This window comes from Athene cunicularia, assembly GCF_003259725.1.
Source record: "Athene cunicularia isolate RWA chromosome 3 unlocalized genomic scaffold, athCun1 chr3_part1, whole genome shotgun sequence".
NCBI lineage: Eukaryota > Metazoa > Chordata > Aves > Strigiformes > Strigidae > Athene > Athene cunicularia.
This window is the reverse complement of record NW_020799097.1, coordinates 38,478,962-38,488,937: the sequence shown is the minus strand read 5'-3', so window position 1 is coordinate 38,488,937 and position 9,976 is coordinate 38,478,962. Positions and strand designations below refer to the sequence as shown.

Below are 9,976 nucleotides of genomic sequence, written 5' to 3'. Positions count from 1 at the left end.
TCATGCAAATAACACTAATAGTAACAGACAAATTCTAAGAATGAGTATTGCATCTATCTGACAATAATAATGGCAGGAAGATGAGAAACTAAATCAAATCAGAAAACAAACTTGCAATAGAAAGCTTCCTATACAGGCATTTTATAATTTAAAATATGTCTAAAATAAAAGTAGAAAGAAAATGTTTAGTATCCTACCATACTATTAATATTTTTTTTTTTTTTCCATTTTGGATCTTCCATCTCTGTTTTCGATATTTAGGCAAAGCTTCCTGGGAATGCTTTTCACAGCTTCTTATTTATCATTTCTCTTCTGTTATTTGGTCCTAGGAGGTAAAAAATGACAGTAAAAGAAAAATAATGGGTCAGTGAAAGACAAAGAGAGAAAAAATTATCTAGCTTTAGTTTTATTTTCTGTAATATTATAGGTATTCTTCATTTGTGAGAAATAGGAAATAACACATTATAGTTCCTAGATGCTGTTAAACCCTGAATCCACCAGTTCACATTCAAAGAGTGCCAGCAACATTTCTGAAAGGACTGCTGCCAAAGAACAAATAATATCTACACTTCGGGAAACAGAATTTGTGTCCTAAAACTTTCTCCAAGAAAAGGGAGAACATTACTCCCAATCTTTACGGGGAGTGTCTGAAGACACATTTAATCCATGAGCTAATTGATTTATTTTGGCAGGAGAGCTGTCCTTTCCTCTTTCTCTATTTTTTTTTTTTTTCCCTGTGATACAAGCAGGCTACCAGGACAGCTTTTTAAAATGTGAAGATCTGCTTAATAAACTCCTTCGAGAGTAGTTGGGACACAGATGTTTCATATAATTATTAGTTATAGCTTAAGATAAAACCATGATGGTAAATTAGAAGTCTGAGTTTTATACTGTGTACCTATTAAATCTCTTATTACTGACCTTATCCAGCAGTATGCAACAAATGTATAACTGTAAAGCATGCATTAAATATACCACACGTATGTAGCCAGATAGTTGGATGACATATAAATAATGCAAACATTTGCACTCTTCTTCCATGGGGGAAACATTTACTTCTGTAACACAGAACCATTTAATATCCCAAAGTTCATCTGATACAAGACATGATGATCTTTTTTTTTCATGGCAAGTATGTAAAACTTTCCTCGTGGATGTTTTCCTATAATGCATAGTAGCAAAGCTTATGTTGCTCATCCCTCTCACTACAGAAATAGGACAGCATCTGCTTGATGTCAACCAGCACAACTGGCCCTGTTAAGCCTTGGTCTTTGGAAATGGGTCTTCAGTATTAGCAGTCTTGCTGGTGCTTAGGGATCTCTATTAGCGATCAGGACCTGGGTCTTCTAAGCACCTCACACACACACAATAACAAAATTTTTGCTGCTGTGAAGCCTTCCCAGGCTTGAGAAATTAATTTTCTCCTCAGCTAGCCAGCAGTGGCTGGTGCAAGCTCCTTACCTTGCAGGCTGTGAGCAAGGGCACACAGCCTTTGGTTCCTGTCCAGGCTGTGTTCTTAACTGCTGGCTACAAATAAGTTGTTTTCTCCTTTTTTTGCCATCTCAAAGCTCTGTAGTTGTTTCTCCTTGCTTTTTCTTTTTGGTTTTACTTTTTTTTTTTTTTTCCCATTTCCTTTCAAACCCATCACTTTGTCCTCACAGAACTCATTTAAGCCATCAGGGTTTTAAATTTAGCTCTGGTAGAAGTCAGAGGGCAGGTTTCCATGCCCACCTCTGGTGATGGAAGGCTAACCTCGAGGTTCACACTTTGTGCCGATTTTCCCATGCCCTTAGATTTTGCCTGACGAGACGCCTACAAAGCCTCTCTGGCCTGCCCGGTGGCAAAAAGCAAATTCAGCATGGCCAGTTCTTGTTTAATCCTTATACTTCAGGAGCCCAGGCTCCATCCACAATGAGCCAGGAGAACCCAGTCAGCCCAGGCAAGGCTGTGCCAGGTTATGTCACCAGAGGACCTGGCCCCTGGTCTCAGAAGCCTCCCTTGAAGTTCACCAGGAGATTTTTCAGCCAAAGAGCTTCACATTCCCTTTCCAATAGTAGCTGCTTTTTCCAGTGCTGAGAGCAAAGTTCTTATAAAACATGTACCCTTGTTATTATTATTATGGGAGAGTAATACTAATATTATAGTAGTATGCAGAGGCCTGGAATAAGGTTCCATCACGTTGTATGCTAAACAAACATAACCGTGGGGCTTCGCCAAGGCGTCAGTCCTGCTGTGGCAGCAATCACTGCCATGTGTCAGCAGAGAAGCTGGAGGTACCAAGTGGAAGGAGATCCCTGAGGGTGCCAGGTAGGTGCGCACCAGCCATGTCTGTCTTCCACTATCTACCCTTCTGTGCCCTAAGGGTGGATTTTCATCCACTCCTTTTCACAACCTAAAGAAACCTGCCGGAAACAAAACTTACAGGATGTAACATAAGACAGAGTTGGTAACATAGGAAGGTTGTCATGACCCCCTCAGAATAAATAAGAAAATATCTGATCTGTATACCATCATGGCCTTAATCGATTTGTTTTTTAAGAGAAATATTCCAGCCATGAGCTGGCCCTTCCGGAGAGACTTTTAATGACTTAGGGTAATAACTGGCTTACGCTTCCTCCTGGAGTGCTGAGATCACCCTTTCACATCCAAAAGGGAGCAAGAAAGTACATGTTCCCAGCTTCTTGCTCTCAGACATGCCTTTAAAAACTCCACAGTGCCCTACAAGCAAGCGGGTGACAGGGCAGACGTCACCAAACAGAGCCTGTCTGATGAAAGCTTTCCATGGTTCAGATACATGATCTGCTGGAGACACGCAGGAGTCCATGGTTTGTTTGTTTGTTCATTTATGTCAAGAATTTTTAAAAAATACGTATTTCATTAGCTTTAACATATTTGGTTAAATAGTTAACTATGGTAGCATCAAAAAAATAGTTACTGTGCCATCTGGTTTAGCAGTGTAATTATTGATTGATACATGCTATTTATCAGTACTCTCTAAACACTGCATGTTAACTGATGGAACATTCCTCAAGCAAAAATTCAGTCCTATTACTGCTGCTTGCTGTCTGTCCTGGAGTACCTAGAGGCTGTCCCCATGCTTCGCCATTCTGCAAGATACTCTACAGGCGCGTAATGTTTCGCAGGCGCTGTTTCAAAGACTTTTAAAATTACGTTCATGGTTTCTGGACTGGATTCTCTGTTAGTTTAGATTGGCAACCCTGCATTGACTTCAGTGGAAGTCTGGTAATTTACACCAACTGCGAATTTGGATCTTTATTTCTTCTTCTTTTTATTTCTGAGGACAGATTGGTTTATTTTAAAAGCTGGCTGCTGAGTAGAAATGTGTGAAATAACTTTTTTTGCTGCATAAATATTTTTAAACAGTATTTTCAAAGATTTTGCAATGACTTACATGAAGCTGGCAAAGCTCTGGTACCCCCTTCATCTTATGCAAACAGAATTATGTAAAGAACAGGCCTTTGGGACATTAGAATGTTCAAGCAAAAAGAACATTAAAAAGCAACTTTTTTTCCCAGAGACCCGTAACTTTTACCCATCCTGGCCCCTGGAGTGACATTCTATCATCAGAGATGTTACCTGACGACCCCCAGAAGATTGTTTTTTATACCCAAGATAGGACCAACTGGCCAGTTTATTGCTTGCGTTTGCCATCACTGCAATGAATAATTAATCTCATGCTGTGAGTCCCTCGGTCTATAAAGCCTACTCCAAATTCAATTAAATTTCTAAGTGTAGGCACGAGGCCATCTAAAAGTTGTTTTTCCCTTGAATTTAATAGGTTTTGGCCTAGAAAGCTGGCCCTCTGGCCCGGTACTTTTTCCCACATAAGGGAGGCCTTTCTCTTTCTTCATTATTCAGAATTACCTCAAGATCTTCTTAGCACTGAGCACTCACTTAGCCATACACCACCCAAAATATTTTAATATGATGAAGCCACTGAGCATCTCTAGACATGGACACAGATATTTATGACTGTACTGTAAATGGTTTCTGCATCCCTTTGAGCATTGTCTAAGGCCAAAACTCACAGCCAAGAAATCAGGTTTAAAACCTTGACATGAAAATCAAGGCTTGGCATTTGGTCCTCAGAGAAGGACTGCACCCCTGATGAGGCTGCAGGGATGCCCTACCTTCTCCAGAGCTGCCTCACACCCAGCGCTCTGCACATGCTTCAGCATCCTCTCTCCACCCAAGGTTTTCATTCCCTTCTCACTAGTATTTTGAGGAAGCCGGTCCTACTATGTGCAATATCCAGCCTCTCCTGCTGATGAAGCAATTTGTATCCTTGGCTCTAACCATCTTATTCCAGTCTCCCAGTTAGTTGCACACTGGTATTGCCAAAGCAAGAAGGTAATGATTTGGGCAACAGCAAGACACAGGCACCGCCAGACACCTACATGTATGTGGGATGTCTTTGATCCCTCTTTTGAGATTGAACTCCTTTCGCTTCCTCATCTCCAAAGGCTGTGGTGGGCACAGTGGTGCAAGACTGCGTGCAGATGGGTGAGAGCTACCCAGCCTGTTTCAGTCCCAGCCCTGACACAGAGAGCTGTCACAACCCTTAGGGCATTAGGATGTTGATATCTACTCCTGGCCTTCATTTGAGGACCTGCAAGCCTTGCATTGGTGCACCCCTCCATCTGACAGCAATGGATGATTCTGCCTGAGCCTTTCCACCCACTCCAGATCTGCCCCACATCTGCCTCCCACCTGCCCCTGCTGCTCAGCCCTGTCTAGCTTTGCACTCCCAGCCCCAAGGGGCTGCTTCCCCGGCTGCACACTGATTCCTCACTCTTGTAGTCCCATCACACACAAGTACACACGCAAAGACATCTGCTTCTGCAGGGATTTCCGTAGATCTCTGCCCACCTTCCTGCTCCAGTTCCCCTGTTCCCAGCCTGGAGCAGGGGCTAGCTGGGAAGAGGGGCGCAGATAGCCCAGGGATGTGCATCTACCTTAGCTTCTCCCTTCTCCCGGAGGTGGAGGGAGAGGCGCAAGGGGCCAGGCAAGGAGGGCTTACTCCAGAAGGCAGAGATGAAATTTATAAGAGGGTTGGAGTTCTGCCTTTAGATCTTTCCTGGCTCTGTTCCCGAGAAAATCATGTCAGTGAGAAGAGCTGGCAGCACCACTGGCTCCCCCCGGCTCCTCAGCCCTGGACGACCTGCTCAGCGCTCAGCCCTCCAGCTTCTGAATCACGGCTGAGCTGCACGTGGAGCTGGCCGTCGTTCTCAGCCTTTGCTCCGTGTGCCGCTTCTATGAATCACAGGTGTTGTGCATTTCCCTCGAAGGACTGAAAGGAGTTTTCAAGAGCTCCAAAATCACTCAAAGTTAATGGGAGCTAGGAGCCCAAAGCGCCCCTGAGGAGCTGTGCTGCCCCAGCGCCGCTCAAGCCCTGATGTGCACTGGAACTGGGATTCCTAAGTCACAGGATGCTTTTAAAAATGTGTTTCGCTCTCTTGCACAAGCAGGAGCCAAAAGCCTGCAAGTTCTGGTCTTGCTTCTGCAATTAAACTGTTCTGAGGCTTTTAGAGAAGTCACAATCCTACCGAGCCTCTTTCACTGTCTGTAAAAGGGGGATAACAATAATAACATCCTTCCAAAGTAAATGTTAATAAGACTTCAGCAGCTTATGTCTGCACAGGGTCTTGAAGATAGAAGGCGCTGGGAGAGCATTATGTGTTGTCGTTACTAATTGTGAATATCTTTCACTTTAGTTTGTTGTCAATTATTATTAAAAGTGAGAATTTGTGATCCAATGTAATATTACTCTGAAAAGATTTAGTATCTTTCACAGCCTGTAAATAACTTGGTTGTATTTGTCTGATGCAGAGATGGTAATAGGAAACAGATTTCAAAAGTGGTGCAAAAAGGAATGTGTGGTTGTTCTGACAATATAGTTTTCTTAAATTTAAACCTGATAAATCAGCTTTGGGCTCTCTTTGGGCTCCTCTCTCTGAGGAGAATATTTTTAAGTGAGGCAACATAAATGAATTCCTTAATTGGAACATAAACATTAGCACTATGTTTCTACCCTTCCGTTCATTCTAACGAGTAAACAGACACATGTCGGGGCTTTAAACTACATTTGGCAAGGCAATATAGGGAATTTGTTCACAAATTGCAGAAGGAATCTGATTAAGGTCTTCCCACTAACAACTTTTTGACCCCCAACAAGCAAAAAGTGACCTATGCATTGCAAGGCTAGATACATCGGTGTCACAGAGGGCATCGTGACAACCATTTACCAAAAACATTTCTCTTCATTACCACGAAATACCTATCTGAAGCCATCTAAAATTTGGCAAATGAATGTTAATAGAGCTTCAGTAAAGAGATTAGATCAACTGACCCCCTTGTATGGAAAGTTACTCAGGCACAGGAAAGCTCTGCTCAGTTTCCTTCATCTTGTTCCTTTTTTTTTTTTAACTCAGGAACCACAGGACATGAGATACATCCATTGAGGCTCTGCATCTCCAGCATGAATGTTGTTTTTCCTCCCCCATCCTGCTCATTCATATGGATTCACACTACGATGGGCTTCCCTCTAGTGGGGGGTAGCCCTAAAAATCAATCTTAATGTAAAGGGTGGAGTAGCACTTGGCTGTTGCACCATGAAAAAGTCAGTTTAAGAGATGCAGAAATTTTCTCAGAGATATGGGATTTCCATCCTCAGTTGTCTGAGTCTCCATCCCCTAACACCAAAGGGTTCCCAACCCTTCCGGGTCATAGTGCACCAGCTGAGGGTTTGTTGATATTGCTGCTGTTCTCCTTTTCATAGGAGCAAGTAAGCACACGAATATGGGTCACTGATGTGAAGCAGCCAATTTGTCTGTGGAAAATGAAGTCTGGACTCTTTCTTCCGTGTCTGAGGTTTCTTTTATGCTCTCAAGCCTCGTAAAGCCACTGTGTAGCTCCAGGTGTATGTATGGTTTTGTGTGCTTTTAACATAGCTTCTTAGATCCTTTAGATTAAAATCCATAATATTTTTCTAACATAATAGTTTTGGAAGGGTCAGCTCTAATGAGTTTTATTGTAGTTGGTAGCAGCTCTTGGTGTATATGGATCTTTAATGGAACCTCAGCTTCCATGGAGCTGAAGCAGATAGGAATTTCTCAGAAGAACAGAAAGGAGTGAGAATTCTAGTCTTTTCCATATTTCTAAGCAGCCAGTTATTTTGGAATCTATTGCAGATGTATCCCATTAACTGTCAAGTTACTTAGTAAACCCACCAAATTACTGCACACTCACTCAATAAAAGTGCTAGATATATAAAAGAGCAAGGAAGTTCTCAAGGTTTTTCTTAAACCTCACCAGGAAAAAAATTTTTTTTTTTTTTTTTTTTTTTTTTTTTTTTTTTTTTTTTTGAACAAGGAGTACTGCCAGGGAAAATGAATGTTAAAAAACAAGCAGCACAAAATGAGGGCTTACATTTCCAAACCTCGACATACCACATGTGCCTATAAAATACAGGAAATGGGTACAAATGTGAAGCTGCACACAGGATTAGAGGCACATGAACACATTTAAAGCAGGTGGAAATAATGTCAGCTGGAGCTGTAATGTTAGGTTTGTACCAGGGGGCAAAGTGTAGATGGGGCTATACAGCTATTAAAGTACTCTTGGTACAATTTTCTGAAAAGAAATCATAAACACAAACAATTTCTGGCATCCTTAAACAAATGTACAGATGTTAGTTGCATCTCTTCCCATTGCTTTTAAAACAGGAAAGCCTCCAGGCCTTCAGCTCAACTGCAAAGCCTTCCAAATCCAGAGAGCTACTTTGTCAACAAAGGGAGCCTTGGGGAACATCACTAAAGTGGCTTTTTTGTCAACTGGCATTACAATACTACACGAGGCCAACACATGACATTAAGCTATTGGAAAATTTGTGGCCTGGTGCTAAGTTATCCTCGAGTAAGTGTGTCATGCATTAAAGCAATGACGGGATGTACACAGGACAAGTAATAAAATGGCCTCTACTGCCCCCACAGACTCATCCCTGCAAGATCAGTACGGGTGGGAACAAACCTCCACAAAAACGTGTCCGTTTTCCCCTACCAATTCCCAGTTAGGACTCTTTTGATTATGCTATATAAGAAAGACCCTGGCAGAATCAGTGTAAGATCTACAGAAGAAACCACCTTTTCATTTCTTTATGGATAAGCCTACCAGCAGTGAGGGTAAAAGCTATGCCCAAGGCTACAATCTTCTCTCTGAAGATCCTGGGGGCAGCTGGATCTAACAGAGCCCAGCAGCCAGGGGAAAGGGCTCAGAGCTGGCACAAAGGCACAGCAGAGGATGGTCCCGACCCTGCCTGCATCCTCTGGGATATGAGTCGCTCCGTGTGCACAGTTGGTAAAGTTTACTGCATCCTGTGCCTCTCCTGCCAAACTCTCACCCACAGTGAGGATCCAAATCAAAGGCCCTCCTGCCTCTCCAGCCCTGCCTCCTCATAGCAGCTTAGATTACACATTTTCCACGGATTAGAAGAGCACCCATATCCTATGGTTTAAAAGCAAAAACTGAAGAATTGCTTGGGTCCAAAGAAATTTGTGTTTCCAAAAAAGACAAAATATGAATGATTTCAGAGTCTGGAATCCCTTCAATCAACGCCTTCCAAAAGCAATCCAAGCCCTACATCCAAAATCTACTGAGGGAGAGAAAACAAGCAAACCTTTCCCACTTCTGAAGATATGGCATACTTGTTTCAGTGCCCATTAAATGAGATAGTAAGTTTTCCTCCTCTTTGCCAGGTTAAACTACAGATATTCCTTCCCATTCTCTTGTACTGTCTTCCAGAGCACAAATAAAGCACCATCTGGCCCTTCATTAACTCTATTTGATTTTCTTTGATCTCATGTAAACGATGAGAAAAAGATCTAAGACTTGCTTCTCCTCTTTAGACATGTGCATAACTCACGTCAGTGTCAATGGGAGTTAAACATGCCTATGGAGAGGAAGAAATAGAAACCACTGTGTGTTTCACTGTAGCATCTTTGCATTTGCAAAATGGAAACAAAATGGTCCAAAACCTAATTCCCAGATCACATTCCTCCAAGTCTGAAAGTGGACCTTAGAGAGGATGTAGAAATACCAGGATACTGTGACAGGACACAATAGGGTAGTTGATGTTCTTATTCATAAAGCAAACCATCTCGGTTGTCATGAATTCAAGTGTCTGCAGCTCAAAGGAAGAGAAAAACAATAAAATTTAAAATGCATTTTGAAGTTTTCCACAGTTTACTTTATCTTCCCTTTATATACAAGACAAAAATTGCTGTAAATTAAAGCCTGAGATCACAGAGCCTTCCAAAGCCCCTCTTTCATTTGCCCCCCCTCCCTTTCCCAAACAGCACCATCATTCCCCAGCTGAAGGGACCAAGTTCAGCATTGTCTTCTCTCACTGCTGGTCAAGTTCGCAAGGATGAAAGATATTCTCTCTGTTTCGCGTTGGCCAAAGGAGCAACGGATCTGGAGAGCTGGCAGTTGCCTGTTAACACCCCACACTTTCTAAGGCATGTGGGGAAGTTTGTGCCTATAAAACATTGCTAGTGGTGAAGACCAGGGCTACATGCAGCCACCCAGGCAGCCATGGTCAGTCAGGGGGGGCAGGGACTCTGCAACCCCCCTCACATCCCCTGGAGCAGGGTGTTCGGGGCAAATGCTAACCAAGGCCTTCACCCTGGCATGCACCACACCCTGGCACCGAGGTTCCAGCTTTGCCCTGCTGCCAGGGGGGTCTCAGCCCCCATCCCACCCCTCGGCATCCCCTGCTGCCCCTTTAGCGAGGCTTTTCACAACCAAGTGATGGATTTAAGGGCTCATGAGCATGGCGAGAACTGACTGAATACACAGCCCCTTCGGCCCAGCTGAAGTCCTGTATATGCGCGTGTGTACATCTGTATATGCACGCGTACGCACATACAAAGGTCCGTCCCGCCCAGGTGTTGCGGGA

The 9,976-nt window shown here is 43.1% G+C and overlaps 1 long non-coding RNA gene across 1 annotated transcript; it reads right to left on the bottom strand.

Annotated features, from left to right (window-relative positions):
* Positions 1-210: 210 nt before the first annotated feature.
* On the bottom strand, positions 211-1,777 carry LOC113478660. Its single transcript, XR_003398107.1, has 2 exons — positions 1,462-1,777; positions 211-325 (listed from the first exon to the last, which is right to left on the bottom strand). It is a non-coding gene; the product is annotated as an uncharacterized LOC113478660 (long non-coding RNA).
* Positions 1,778-9,976: the final 8,199 nt, after the last annotated feature.